This window comes from Panthera onca, chromosome B1 (genome assembly GCF_046562875.1).
Source record: "Panthera onca isolate mPanOnc1 chromosome B1, mPanOnc1 haplotype 2, whole genome shotgun sequence".
NCBI lineage: Eukaryota > Metazoa > Chordata > Mammalia > Carnivora > Felidae > Panthera > Panthera onca.
Window position 1 is genome coordinate 109,138,360 of NC_138342.1, and position 15,638 is coordinate 109,153,997.

The 15,638-nt window shown below is 43.3% G+C and overlaps 1 protein-coding gene across 9 annotated transcripts in view; it reads left to right on the top strand.

Moving 5' to 3' along the window:
• The first annotated feature begins 1,860 nt into the window (after positions 1–1,860).
• Positions 1,861–15,638, top strand: part of JADE1 (jade family PHD finger 1) — a 59,659-nt gene continuing 45,881 nt past the window's right edge. For 2 of the 9 annotated variants that reach the window (XM_060654195.3, XM_060654190.3), the window contains exon 1: positions 2,323–2,491. The gene's annotated coding sequence lies outside the window, so the exon portion shown is untranslated. The other 7 variants (XM_060654189.3, XM_060654194.3, XM_060654192.3 and 4 more) reach the window with 7 other exon arrangements.

Here is a 15,638-nt window from a genome sequence, read left to right on the forward strand (position 1 = left end):
CTCAGTGCATCAGTATTTTGAAGTAAGGGCATAATGAGAGACTATTCTTGGGACCATCAGTACTGATCCATCTATCAGCTAGGGGAGTCTTTGTGCCCTTTTACCTCCTTATTTTTCTCCTAAATGTATTCAATACACTTTAATTTTGTTGCCTGATGTCTTGGGAGTGGGGAATGTCAGAAAAAACAAGTAAAATGTTAAATGGTAAATGTAATTTAGATTTTTTTTTTTTTTTTTTTTTTTTTTTTTTTTTTAGCGACAATGAGGGAAGTGAGGCTGGCTAGAATTTAGAAAAGTTGCAGTTTTCCAAAGAAGACCAAGAAAGAGATACGGTGGAATGACCCAGGGAATTGATGACCTCCTGCTGCCAGGGCCTCTGTTGGGCACTTTTATGGGGCTTTCTCATTCCTCTTAACAACACTTCAGGTTAGCATCTGTTAACCTCATTTTATTACTCATGAAGAAATTGAGGCTCCAAGAGGTTCTGTCTTTTACCCCACTCACACAGGTTGGGAACTGGTAGAACTAGATCTGATGTGGTCTGTCCGGCTGTGAAGCCTGTGTACTTTTAGTTCTACAGGAGAATATGTGTAAGGTGAACGAAGGAAAATAACAATAACTGCAGGTGATCTAGTAATAGTAATAATGACAGCATAGTGCTTTACAGGTGTGAGTTCTGAACGTGATTAAATGAGCATATGAATAGGACTGATGGGGTGTCTCCTGCTCTTCCTCAGCGAAACAGGAGAGGAAGATAGAAGACATATACATAAGATTTCCTTTGGCTTACTTGTTTTCTGAAAAAGAATTAAAAGGCTCAATTAGTTTTGTTTTGCCACATTTCTCAGATTATTATGTTCTTGAGGTGGGTGGATAGATTGGCATGTGATTATGTGAAATCAAACCTGGTATCTTCAGAAGAATTCTTCTAGCAGATAAGCATGTCTTTGGGTTCAATATTCAGTTTTGTGATTAGTGATTACTGTTCACATTTCCTGAATGGGAGTTTTTAAATCTGCATCCAGGTCTTTTTCTTTTTGAAGCTAAATGTCACATATACCCTTATTTCTTTTATGCTAACCTCCATATGAAAAAGCAAATTAGTTTTATGAGGAAAATCAGCAACCAGTCATTGGTTGCTACATATCCCCCAAATAAATCTCTGATGACTAATGTTATATTAGTCTGCAACTCCAGTTTAAACTTTAGGCTCCATTCTCTTATTTGGGAGACAATGGCCAGTTCTGTAATACTGTGTAATATAAAGGTGGTGTCCATTTATAAAAAATCATTGTCTTCTAATGAATTAATCCTCATTTGCAATTACAGCTGGATACAAACTTGGGTAAAGATGCGTTCTGTCTCCAAAATTGGATTCTCTGCATTTAAAAATGTCATTCTAATTCTCAACTCTCTAGAACTGTTACTACAAAAGAACTATTTATTTTGCCATTCAGCCTAAAAATAAAACCTTTCACCCAGATTGCACACTTTAATAGTCAACATTTTTATCCAAATAATTTTAAACGAATTTAAAAGAATCCATTTCTAGGTGCAATGAGAGCAGACAAGAGTTGGAACTGGGGTAGATTGGAGGGGGTAATCTAAAAGCCCACCTCCCTGCTTAGAAACACCTCAAGAATTTCTTGACTCACAAGGGAAGTGAGGGAAGAGATTTTAAAAGCTGAACAGTGCCGCTCTTTGCCAGCTCCTGCGGACGAAGGCCCAGCCGGCTGCGGCGAGGACCGCGAAGAGTTAACCAGGGACTGAGCCCCCCGCGCCGCGGACTCCCGGCGCGCTCCCTCCGCCCTCATGTCCCCACCCTCTCGTTTTGGCAAGGGATTAAAGTGCTCCCCCCTGTGGCAGCAGTGACCCAGAAATGAGTTTGATTCACATAGCCCTTCCTCCATAACAAGCCAAACGCCCGTCCGAGAGTGCCTCCCTGCGCGAGTGTCGAGTGTGTGTGCGCCGGCAAGAGCAGGGGCCCGCCCGGCTGCCCGCCCGCCAGCCGCGGCCCGAACTCATGCAGCGCGGAGCGAGCGGCGTGGAGCCCAGCGCCTCAGCCGAACCCTTCCGCAGCAGGTACGCGCGCGGGCCGCGGGGGGCGCGCGGGGTGGGCGCGCCGCGCGTGTGTCCGCGCGTGTCCGCGTGTGGGTCCGTGTGCGCGTCCCGGTACCGCGGCGGCGGCGGCGGTGGCGGCGGCGGCTGCAGGACGAGCCGAGAGGCTCAGCCATATTTGATGGTTTTGTTGCTTTGCTCGGGAGTTCTCGGGAGTAATTTAATGCCGAAGGTCGCTGCCTAGTGGAAATAATATAGTACGTCATTAATATGGCGCCAAAAGATTGGGTTCTCGATCTGTAGCGAGGAGGGAGGGCAGACAGCCGCCGAGCGCAGCGTTACTATCCCACCAGTAACTTGGGCATTGCTGGGGCGGGGGCCAGAGGAGGAAGAGATGATTTTTGGATCCTGAGAATTGATCTGTGTTGGATCAGTAAGTTTCATTATGATTATTTTTCAATTTTGGGGGGCTGAAGACTTAAGAGCTTTTTCTTCTTTCGGATTTGCGAAGAACATGCGGTTTTCAGGTGAATCATCATTTAAACGCGTTTAGGAGCAGAAGCCCAGTTTAGTTGGCTTTAGTTTATACAAATTTTTAAAAAGCCAAAGCGCATTAGGCTGCATGAAAGTGGAAAGCATAGTAGCAACTTGGTAGACAGATGGCAATGGCAGAACGCAGGTCCGCGCACATATATGAATCCAGAGTGTGTGTGACCGTGGTGGCGGGGGGACGACTATATTTGTCCAAACATAGGTGTGTGTATAGGTACATCTGTGTAGGGTGGCCGTAGCCCTGGCTCTTGTCACCGCGAGTCCAAAATATTCTTTGCATCAATTCAAGGGCAGTGAGCAAGGGGTGTAGGGACAGCTTGGCAATTAGATTCGTCCAAATTGGGTTTCCAACAATCAGACCTTTTACTTAAAGCGAGACTGTAAAGAGTAAAACCTTTCATCGGTGAAATTAGGAAGGAGTTGGCATTGGTAGAGCAAAGTACCGATTAACCATGAACTTAAAACGGATTGCAAATTGCAACCTTTGGCACCATCTGCAAATTGTGGGGGTGGGGTCGCTCTGGCTTCGCTGCCTTAAATGAACGTGCAGTGTGTACCTCCGGACTGCAAGTTGCAAAGCCCTACAGTGCACGTGTCTGGTGCTTGTGAGTGTGTGTTTGTGAGTTGGGGGCTGTTGTTTGGTAGCCAGCAGGCTTTCCGGGTTGTTGGCGCTGGCTTGCAAATGCGGGAGAGGGATGGAATGTGGAATGTTGACCAGGGAACCGAATCCTGTCGGAACGGTCCCATTTGCTGGAGAAATTCGATCCCTTCCACCTCCTTCCCGCTCCCCCGCCCGCCTGCGGGCAGGAGGCGGGGCCGGGGACGCGGCTGCTGCTCAAAGTGGCGGAGCGCGGCGGCGGGAGGCAGGTGCACGGCACCCGCCAGTGGGGGTGCCTCAACTTCCGCGGGCGTTTAAATAGCAGGCTCTCTCCCCTCCCACCGGTAATAGGTGACCTGGCGGCCGAGGGCGGCGGGGGGGAGGGGACGGGGTAGACCCGGGAGGGAGCCTCCGCGGCACGTGGGCAGGTGCTGGGTGGCCCCGGGGCCAACTTTTGTAGCCTGCCTCTGGCGTTGGAGGAGAGGCGGCTCCATGTGGAAATGGGGGCGGGTGGCGGCCGAGGCGCTGTTTTCTCGGCCGCGGCCGGAGCGTCACCTAACGGTCCCAGAGGCGCTGCCGCGGGGCCCGGGGTGGGGGGCTTCAGGGGCGGGGACGCCCGGCCCGCCGCGCCCGCGCCGCGGGAGCCCCGCACAAAGCCTGCGGCGCGGGGGCGTCCGCCGCGCCCCCGCCCAGGGAACGGCCCGAAGCCGTCGCCGTCCCCGCGCTGATTCCGGCGGGCGGCCGCAGGCGTTTGTTTGTTGGTTCCGCGCCGCCTTCCTCCCCGGATGGCTTCCTGTGACAGAGGTGATACACAGTTTCCAGAACTGTCTGGGGGCGGGAGCGGGAGCGGGAGCCGAGCCCGCTCGGGGCTGCTCGCCGTCGCCGCCGCCTCTCCCATCTCACAGCGGTTTCTCGCCGGCGCGCCCTCCCCAGCTCAAAGGTGCCGCCCGGGAGGGACTCGGGGAGGGGGACGGCGCGGCCGTTTCCAGCGGCGCAAGTGGCTTCTGGACGCGAGGGAGCGTTTGATTTGCAACTGGGGCCGAGCGGATTGGTGCAGCTGGCGGCGGCGGGGCGGGAGGAGCGGCGGCGGCGGCGGCGGGGGGTGGCCACTTTCAAATGGAGAGGGCGGCGGCGGGGACGCTGCTGCGGAGGGAGCGGGGCTTGGTTGCGCCACGAGAAGGTGTCATCACTGCACCGGGGCTAATTCCGGTGGAGGTGCCGGGAGTTACTTTCCCCTCCTTCCGCGCTGTTGTTTCTGTCGCCTCGGGAAGAGGAGGAGGAGAGGGAGGAGAGGCAGGCAGGCAGGCGGGGAGAGAGGGTGGGGGCGGCGCCGCGCGGAGCCGCGGCCCTGCGCACACCCTGGCGGGAGGCGGGAGCCTTGCAAAGCGTTCTCTGGTGCGGGGCGGCGGCCCAGCTCCCCCCACCCCGGGATTCCCCCCTCTCCTGCCTTCTACCCCCAGCCCACCCCGCACTTCTCCCTCCCGCATGGGCTCCTCGTCCCAGGGTCCTCCACCCCGGCTCTCCTCGCCCCGCGTTCTCCCCCACTCCAACCCCTCCCCCCAACTACCCGGCCCCGGGCTTCCCGACCCTGGGCTCCCCCTCCCGGGCGCGCGGGGGCGGCTGCAGCCCAGGCGCACGGTGAATGCAGCGAGCAAACAAAAAAGCGGGCGATTTAAACGTGCCTTCGAAACCCGTTAGGAATGCGTCACCCGGAGACCGTTTACAAGCTGCTTTGGTTGGCTTTCTAGTAACGAGGAGACAGGCGCCCCACCTCGCCCACCTGGGGCGAGGGTCTGTAGCCCTCCATTTACTCTGTTCAAGAGGGAACACTTTAGGGGCTTCTTTCCCAAAGGTTATTAGGTGTACTATTTTTGTGTTTCAGGACACCCACTGTGAAAGCCTTGCTTTTTAGTTACTGGTAGCCCAAGGCTGTTATCTTTCAAAGCTGATGAACTAGTTTTAAGGTACAAGGAAATTATTTCCTTGAAAGCTGGTTTAGTAGTGGTGGACCATCATTGGTTAGCGATTACTATAGTAAGTTGTATTTTGATCAATCACAGCTAATCAAGATTTAATCACTTATAGGTAGATAAAGGAAGAGTTCATTATAACCATGTTTACACTGATTTAACATTTTAAACACAATAGTAGTGGAATGGGCAACACATGTTGGAGAGATACAGAGGATGTTTTGTGGGTGACACTTTCTGACAAATATCTGCAACCCAGAATTTTATTGCTCTTATTCCAAATATTTCGGTCTCATTTAATGTCACTTTTAAGTCAGATGAGTTTCCTGATTGGTATTTTGCTTTTCTTTAAGTTTGTGTATTTTTATATTTGTATAGGACTCGGCATTTTCAGGTCTACAACAGATACAGTTTACAGCTAAGTGTTTTGTTTCCCCATATCTCCTATTATTTTTAAGTTTATTTAGTGTGTATGTGCGCACGTCTGAGAGAGAGAGGGAGAGAACGAACCCCAAGCAGCCTCCGTGCTGGCATCACGGAGACCAACGTGGGCCTGGAACCCATGAACCGCTAGATAATGACCTGAGAAGAAACCAAGAGTCAGACTGTTAACTGGTCTGAGCCCCCCCCCCCCCCAGGGGCCCCTCCCCCCCCCCCTTTTTTTTTATACAGCCAGACATAAAGGGAGTTTCCTGATATGCAGTAGAACTTGAACTTGATTCTATCTTAGAATGGTAAGCTGCTTTGTAGTAAGATAAGTTGGATGGGTTGCCACAGAAATTTTAACTGTGATAAAGCTAGATATATGTTCACTTAAAAGGAAAGAAGTTCATGAGCATTTTAGTTTCATATTAGTTACTAAAGTTTAAAGAAGAGCTGTAATGAGAAAACTGAAAAATGGTAAGTGTGCCTGAAAGTGAGATGAGAAGAAAAAAAACTGTTAGGAGTTTAAGGAAATGTTATATTTTAAAATGAGCTGTTGCTTAGCTCAGAGGCCTGGGGGGAAGTATATTAGCTAAAAACTAGGAGGACTTGGAATAAAAGCCTATCTCCATGTGACTCATCTATAGTAGGCACTTAATAATTACTGTTTTTTTGACTTTAAGGAGCCCTTAGTGGCTTCATGTATTATTACAGAGGTGGTGTTACATGTACATTGTTGGAAATTAGAAAATACGGAGAGGCAAATATAATAACACATTCCTACCACCCAGAGATCACTACTGTATCACTTTATGGATAATTGTCTATGTGTGTGTATGTATGTTTTAATGGAAATGAAATCATACTGTATACAGGTCTATAAGGAGGTTCCCCCCACTCCTTGGCCAGCTTGGTAAATTTTCATCTCCTCTATTACTGAGATATATTCAGATTTCCGCAGTTGGCCCTAAAATATAACAGAGCAGCTTTGTCTAAATTAATACTGTCCAGCTGAGGATCATTTATCGCATCTGGTTATTATTTTCCGTAAGTAGATTTTAATCTGTAGTTACTTTTTGACAGAACCTCTGACATTGAGGAGTCAAGCCTTTGGAATTAATCATGACTGGATTTTTAAAAAGTTGGAAATGAAAATAACGTTATAATTTGGGTTTTAGATTTAGAAATTATCTGCTTGAAAAATACTTTAGAGAAATTTGCCTGATGTATTTGTCTGCAGGCTTGTTGGGAAAAGAATTATTAACTGTTTGTGTTTCAGTACTGAGGAAGTTGGAACAGCAAACATCAAAATATCAAACGCTAATGTCCTATATCTAGGATTTTTCAGGAGTTAGGTAGAGGCATATGAATCTCAGAGTTTGCTTACTTCCTGTCGGTGGAGCTCTTCTGTCCTTTAGTATTGGGGGACACCCATTATACTACAGTTAACTGTCAGGATTTGCATTATAAACCCAGTTTCTCCACAAGGTTAATAAAGTTGACCATCTTGACCAGTTCCTCTTGCTTTTTATTTGGGTTGGCATCAGAAAGTTTGGCTAATTTCAGTTATGCCCGTGTTAAACTTCTTTCATTCCCTCCCTGTAAGTTAAAACATTGGCACCACATTCAACAATAGCTTTTAATTTTTTTAAATTAATTACAAAAATTTTCTTAATGTTTATCTTGAGAATGTGTCTGTGCCCAAGAGGGGGAGGGGCAGAGAGAGAGAGGTAGAGAATTCCAAGCAGGCTCTGTGCTCAGCATGGAGCTGACTCTGGGAGCTGACTCTGGTGCTCAATCTCAATGACTATAAAAGGTCATGATTTGAGCTGAAATCAGAAGTTGGGAAGTTAACTGACTGAGCCACCCAGGTGCTGCTTTTTAAAGTTTTTACATTAAAAGTGGCTTTGCTTGGAGTTATTAGTTTATCAGATAGTATCGGAAGCCTGGTAGGAACCTTAATTGGGGAAGTGTTTTAATTCCTGAGACAGTAAGTTACTTCCTTGAAAGTTTTAGTGTTCAGTCTGTTTTCTCCATTTTCAAGATGTCGCAGCTCATGTATTTAAAATTTAGACAATATATTTACTATTTATTGTATATGATATTTCAGAAAGTTGAGACTTGAGAGTTTATTGCCATTTACCTGGTGTACTTGTATAAAAGTATTGGTTTATGATTGTGAGGGGTGTATGTTTTGATGTTTTTGCAGTTGTGGACTCAGATGGAGTAAAGTTACCCTGCATTCCTAAAATATGCCAGGGTGGCCTTAGAGAGGGCCTTTTTACCTTTGAGTGGAAGTGGTATCTTGTCTGCAGGTTTAGCTTAGGGTCAAGTGTCCAGAGTCCACAGAGAAAATCTAGCCTGAGAGGATATTGCTCCTGACTCTGGCCATGTTATTGTGGCCTTATCTGCCCTAAGCCTTGAATGCTTATTAAGGATGTCTTTTCCTCACCTGAAAGCAACAAAAATATTGCTAGACCTGGAATGAAAAGCTTAGTTGCTGGGGAATTTCCGTTCAGAATCCTTGACTAACTCCAGACCAATGGTATATTATGTGCACTTAACAGATGTTCAGGATCTAGCTTTTGATTACTCTAAAACCAGTCCAGTATTTAGTTTTTGCTTTTGATTCTCCAGGTAGAGTCAAAACAATTAATTGACAGAGGATTGTTGAAGTAAGTTCATTTTTAAAACCTTGGGTTTTTTTGGGCTTGTTTGTTGAAGGAATTAAACCACAATTTTCTCTTGTTTTATTTTTTATTATTTTTAAATGTTTATTTATTTTTGACAGAGGGAGACAGAGCATGAGCAGGGGAGGGGCAGAGAGAGAGGGAGACACAGAATCTGAAGCAGGCTCCAGGCTCTGAGCTGTCAGCACAGAGCCCGACGCAGGGCTCGAACTCATAGACTGGGAGATCATGACCTGAGCTGAAGTTGGACGCTCAACCGACTGAGCCACCCAGGCACCCCACTCTCTTGTTTTAAAAGGGCTCACAATTGGCAGTAATTTATGTATATATAGTATTGATTATTTAAGGTCTGCATAGGAGATTTTATTAAATCTCATGACAGCTTCCAAGTTTCTTAGTATTTAAGTGAAGATTTCAGTGGTAAGAGTCCAAAAAAAGAATAAAATGAGTATTTTTTTTTTCTTTACTCCTTACTAGGGTAAGGAACAAGAATTGGTAAGGTTAACAAGTTGCTGGAGTTGGAGCCAAGTTGCATGGTTTGCTTTTGTTTAATACAAAGAATACTAAACATGATTTTGAGATTTTTTTTTTTTTTTTTGATTACTCATGGTCATCTTTACAAGCCTCAGTTATTTCAGCATTGAAATCTAATGATGCACTTAAGATGTGTAGGCTGACTACTGATGGCTTGTAACTTTTTTAAGTGAAGGATAAACTTAAGATCTGAGACCTGTGGAACCTCTCCCAGAAAAATCAAGATGCGCTGAAATTTGCATGCCATTTCAGGGATTTGGGGGAATCCTTTAATTTAAATGTATTCTTGGATACCAGTGTAGTGTTTAAGTTTTGGTGAGTTCTTTTTATGATTTTTCTGTGATCCTTTTACACCACTGAGTGGCTCAGTTGGTTATGTGTCTGACTTTGGCTCAGGTAGTGATCTCGTGGTTCGTGGGTTCGAGCCCCGCATTGGGCTCTGTGCTGACAGCTCAGAGCCTGGACCTGCTTCGGATTCTGTGTCTCTGTCTCTCTCGGTCCCTCCTTTGCTTGTGCTGTGTTTCAGTCTCTCAAAAATGAATAAATGTTAAAAAAAAAAAAAGCCTGTCTAAAACAGGTTTTTTTTTGCTTATTGTGTTATTGGCTTGAAAGTCAGGTAAGAAGCTTGTTAGAAGTTTTTATAATTTAGTATACACTGGCTCCAAGTAGGAGTCTCAAGGGTTTGAGAAAATTCACAGGTTTCTAAACATGGCTTTTATTTAAGTGGCTTAGAGCATCCTGCACTGCTTTTCCTCTTAGAGCATCCTGCACTGCTTTTCCTCTTTTCATTCTTACCTGTTCTATCTAGTTAAAAACTTCTAAAGGAACGAGTGTGCCTGATCCTTAACTTTGTAAGCTTTAAGGCACGTGTTTGCCCAGGACCTGGTCATGATTTACATTTCACTGATCCTACATAATGCTGGTTTATAAACATACTGCCGGTATGTTGATTTGTGGCAGAGATCAGTAAACTTTTTGGAAAGGGCCACATAAGATAGTAAATATTTTAGGCTTTGTGGGTCTGATGGTCTCTGTTAAAACTGTTTAACTCTGCTTTTTGAAGTGTGAAAACAATCAAACTTTATTTGTGGACACTGAAATTTTGAATTGTGTATAATTTTTATGTGTCATGAGATGTCCTTTTGATCTCCCCCACCCCCAATTTAAATATGTAAAAACCATTTTTAGTTCAGGGGGTGGACAAAAACAAGCTGTGAAACTTTGATTTTTACAGTGAGACTCAGCATTACCTAGTCACCAGATTACTCCTGCTGGGGCTAAGTTACCTTTCTGGTAGGAACCTGAAAATAAGTTGAAATTAAAAGTTTGTTTGATAAATGTGGAGGGAGTTTGCTAGTCTGAGGGCTGTGGCTCTTAACTTTTTGGTTCTTAGATCCCCTTTGAGGATAGAATTTATAACCTGGGCCCTTGTGTACCTGGGAAAGCACACTTAGGGAGTCACACCCTCAAGGGGACCAGGCCAAGAAGTCCTGTGTAAGGGAACATGCATTACAAACTGGAGTTCCCTACAGAGGGAGATAACTTCTCTCCAAGTAGGATGTGTGTGTTCGACCACTCAGAAGCCAATACCTGCTGTTCGGAGGACTCACACCCCTCTGATTAGTGTTCAGAAAACTAGCACATTCTGTTCTACCAGGTCGAGTGGGACTTACAGCCGTCTTCCTATCAGCTTGCCAGGAAACTACGTTTCAGTTTCTTAACAGATTGTTTTTCATGGATTATATTTTAGTTGTCTGATAATATATAGTAAATGGCTTTAATCCTTTAGATAACATCTTTCAAAATCACAGTACATCCAGGAGTTGGGGAAGCTTGTGGTCTACTCACCTGGGAGGAGGTGGCTGGCTTTGGAATGCCTGCTTGCTTTGGGAACTGGTCTTTTGTTTGGAGACTGGCTTTGCACTAGACCTGTGTGTGTGTGTCTTTGCTCATGCTGGTTAACCTCTCCAGAATTCTATGTACTTCTCTTTAAAATTAGGAAAAGTGGATTAAATTATCTCTGAAATGTTTTGTAGCGCTGCGATTATTTATGGGTTTCTTTTGGGAAGATTTCCTATAGACCCAATCCATGGGGTGAGACTCCTTTTAGCCTTGAACTCAGAATACTTCTGGAGACCTTGCTCCTAGGTTTTGAAATCATCTGTATGTTTCAATGACCATAATAACAAGACTTGTGCAATTATGGTGAAATGTTTGTCTTCATATGTAACTCAGATGTGTAAAGGTGTTTTTAGTAAAGTGTGCTATTTAGGTCTTCTAATATGCAACATTGGGAGTCATTTTTTTTGTCTTTGTAACAGTACTTTAAAAATTTTTGGTGACTTAACATTGTTAGTGGTAACTGATAGTTTCTAACAACCGGCTATAATCAAGGAACAAAGTTCCTCAAAACAGCTGCATTTCAATCTGTGCACAGTGTAATTGTCATTAGCTGGTTGAGTCTGGTTTCTGCAGAAGCTGCTTTGTATATCCTGTATAGGAACATCTGGTTTGAACGTTTAAAAATCTTTCAAAATTACCCTGTAGACACTTTGCATTTATTGACTTACTCTTCCAAGGAAGGGCTTGTAGACAGACTCCTTTCCCTCCTTACTCTTACCTTGGTTCATGCAGAAACTATCTGCTGTTAACACTTCGGTTTTTTTAAGTGTTATTCTTCAGTGGGCTTTTAGACTTTGACCTAATTTGCGTGGGTATTTATATATATTATGTACATTAGGATTTGGTTCAGAGACGCTAGGGCAGACTGGATCACAAATTTCTGATTTCAGTGAGTGCTTTAGAAAAAAACCTTCAGTTTTCCCTGGTAATTGCCAAAAACAGTATGTAAAGAGGAGTAAATATGGGGCAAATAGGGGCTTTATCTCATATGAATTCTGACTGAGTGGTAGCACTGTGTTAAGGAGGATTCTGAAGTCATGTCTGGGCTTGTGGAAAAGAATGACTCAATTTATTAACCATGCCTGCCATGGGTGGAGGAAATGGCCTATTTGGTCGCCATCTCTGGAATGTAGCTTTTTTATTTTTATTTTTTTCCAAAATAGTACTACTCTTGAAATGGTTAGGAAGTTGAATGTTTATTCTTTAAAGGTAGTTTAAACTCTAGTTTTCCTGTCTAGGTTAGGGTTTTTCTATTCTTATTTTTAGTGAGCTTCTACTGGTAATGGCTATTATGTGTTTTAAAACTTTTGCTTTTGAAGTAAATAGTGTGTGATACTAGCATTTTATGGTATTATCCTATTACCTTTTCTACTTTTTTCCTTCTGTACTATTCCATCAAACATTCTTTAGAAGCCAGACAAAAGCATTTGGTACCCCATCTTATCAGGAAGGAGGTGGGGGATACATAGTTTATTGCTGGCTGCTTATTTTAGGCTGGTGCTTTGCATGGGACTCAAAAGTTGTGCTCCCAGGGTCTTCCCAGGGAAGAAGGGTTTTGGAATTTAAATCTTTACTATTATAAACGTAGGACAGGATCATGGCTAAGCAATTAAAAGTCATATAAAAGGTCATAAAGAGAAGTAAAAGTTCTCAACCCATTCTATCTGGAACACTTTGGTCACATTTCTCAGAAGTAAACACCATTATTAGTATCCTTTATGTTCTTCCAGAAATGAATAAGCAAGCAATTGGTGTGTATATATACTCTCTTCTTTTGTCCCTTTTACATGTAAATGGGCCTATATTTCAGGTTCCCCCCCCCCCCCCTTGCAGTTTGCTTGTGTTTCTTAATGTGTCTCTGGCATCTTTCCATATCTGAACATGTAGATCTAACAAAAAAGAATTCTGAGTAGATGGAAATAGGGATAGAAGCTCGAGATGGGAGGCCATGGTGACTGACTGCCTTTATTAAGTTCTGGTGTGAATTCATTCATTCCCATGTCAAGAGAAGTTAAAAAAAAAAAATTCTAAATACAAATGATTGCAGTGTTTTGTCATAGCTGCTCTTCAGTTGCTGACTCTAATTGAGTCAGTGATTACAGAGACCTGGGAGGGGTCTGATTGTTTTTAAGGCTCTCATAAGCAGGGATTGGATTATTTATAAATTGGCAAATGGGAGCTGCTTGTGATTCATTTAGAACCACTCAAATATATAAGTTCTTTAAAATCTTAAACAATGTTTCTATTGACTTTAAAAGACCGGGTTTACAAATCATTTATGAAGAATTTACAGTGAACTAATGTGTTATAGCACTTGGGCTTTATTAGTGATGTTTGTAGGAATGAATATTGTAGTCATGATTATCTGGTCAGTTACAATCTTTTTTTGGGAGAGGTGGTTATTTATTGCTAAAATAAACAAGTTTCCACTGAATATTTTCAAGTGTGACATCTTTGCAAAGGCTCTATGGTAGCTTGGGCAGCATTTTTTAAACAGATTTTGATGTATGACATGAAAGACATTTTTAAAAGTTGCTTTTGGGGGTTTGAAATATTTAGACAAGGTTAAAACTTTAACACTTAAGATCTAAGCAGTTTGTCAGTTAAATCAAATATATGACTTTTTTTTGACCAGATAAAACTCTGCTTAAAGTAAGAAAGCTGTGTTTGAGTTATAGTCACTCTAGTATTTTTAGACTGTTAGTGAGTATATGAACTAAATAATGTTGCCAATTTGAAAAACTTCTGAGCAATTAATGTTGTCTTTAAAAACAGATAAGAAACTAGCTGGATTTCTTTCACATTCATTTGAGGAACAGAAAATTACTGTGAAGTGTAGGTCATTATTATATTTGGATCTTTGTTACATTGGGTACTGTGTACTCCATAGAAGATAAGACGGTGACCTATTAAGAAAATATAAGTCTTTTTTATGGGAGGGTTATTCAATGATCAGTAACTTAGGAATCAAACTGTCAGTTGCATAATATTTAAAAATAATAACTCAAATTGTATGAACTTAGCAAACAGAACGGTAAGGAAGTAGCTCATTATAAAATACTTTTTATGTAAAGGTGACTTGGTGTCTGAAAATATTTTTTATATACATTTTTATATTACACATTTTCTAAATACATTTTAAAATATCGTACATTTACGTATTAGATTAACTTTGACAGGAAATGGAAGGACACCAGTAAATTTAAAAATAATGTGACAGAAGTAACTCCAGTTAAGGGTCAATTAGATATTAAAGTGAAAGCATCTCAAATTCTATAAAGCCCAGTGAGCATTGGATTCAGTTTATGTATGAGAACTCAATCATTCATCCAACAGGTTATTTTAATACATAGGATTGCATTAGATGGTAACATAGAGTAGTTAGAGGTATTTGAGTACCTTCTATAACTTTAGAGTGAAATAAACAAGAATGAAACATAATGGATAAAATAGACACTTTGAGGAAGAAACCTGACTTTCTGCATATGAGCCATAAGATAATTAAAATCACTGGGGTGTAATCCTTATTGTAACTGTAGAGTTTATGGCCTGATAAATAAATGGTCCATGTTCTGCCAGAGAGAGTAATTCAAGTAACTGGACAGTTTATTTTCCTCAAATCGCCCCTCTTTCCCAGGAATAGCAGTGAGTAAACAGTCGTCAAATTCTTAATCATATTCTTTTGTCAAACCCTTCACTCCTTATCCCTGAAGTCATTTCTCATTTTTTCTTCCTTAGAATCACATACCAGTCATTCCTCCCTGGGACCACACCCAGGTCACTGAACTTGTTCACTCTTCTTTCAAATTCCTGAGCCACCTTGGGGTTGGGTTCCTTCAGCTGATGGCTGCTCTAACTTCGTGCATGCTGATGTTCCCCCCGCCCCCCCCCCCCCCCCCCCCCCGCAGTTTCAATCTAAGGAAACTTAAATTTTAAGGTTTTGAGGCACCTTGTTATCTCGTTTATGTATCCCATGCCCCACCATAGTCCTGTGAATGGTAATCCTGTAACCTTTGCTGCAGTTACCACACTGAAGCTACTTGTCCAGTTATTTGCTTGCTGTGTCTTCCCATGGGCCATTTCACATCTTGTTCACCATATCTTGGGTATCCAACTCAATACAGATTTAATCGAATTAACATACTAGTCTACTGGTTTTAATCTGTGTGACACACGAGATCGAAGGAAAGTGATTTACTTGTAATCTCAGTAGGGATTGTAGTATAAATAGTGCCCGTGTTTCCTGAGGAGGTGGTGCCCTGAGCAGCCACCACTTGTGCCTGGTTGTCTTGGCACATCCCACCCTGCAGTGGAGATGGAGGTGCCAAAGGATTGTCACTTGACTGATCTAGCCAGGGTCTTTGGCCAACGGGCTCCTCTTAGTTGGCCTTTCCAGACCATGTTCTTATTATAATCAGGCTTCCTAGGTAGGCTTCCTCTTTTTGCACAAAATCCCAAATGCCTAATAATAAGTACTAATAATAAGTCTGCTTAGGTGTTATGCTTCTCATGGCAAATGGACACTTTGAGTGTAAGTGGCATCATTTTGAGTAATCACTTTGAGTCAGTTTTGATGAAACTGGGCAGAATGTCTGGGTGAGGACTGGACCAGAGTTCCTGGTGCGTCTTCTTGTAGCTGCCCTGTGAGGCTGTGTTTGGCTTGGTACCCTCTCTGCCATGTCTTTATTTCATATTTAACTAAAGAAGATTTCTGTTCTGACCAATTTATTGTAAATTTTTATTTTATTTTTTAAATGTTTATTTTTGAGAGAGAGACGGAGTGCATGAGCAGGGGAGGGACAGAAAGAGAGGGAGACACAGAATCCAAAGCAGGCCCCAGGCTCTGAGCTGTCAGCACAGAGCCTGACGCGGGGCTCAAACCACAAGCCGTGAGATCATGACCTGAGCTGA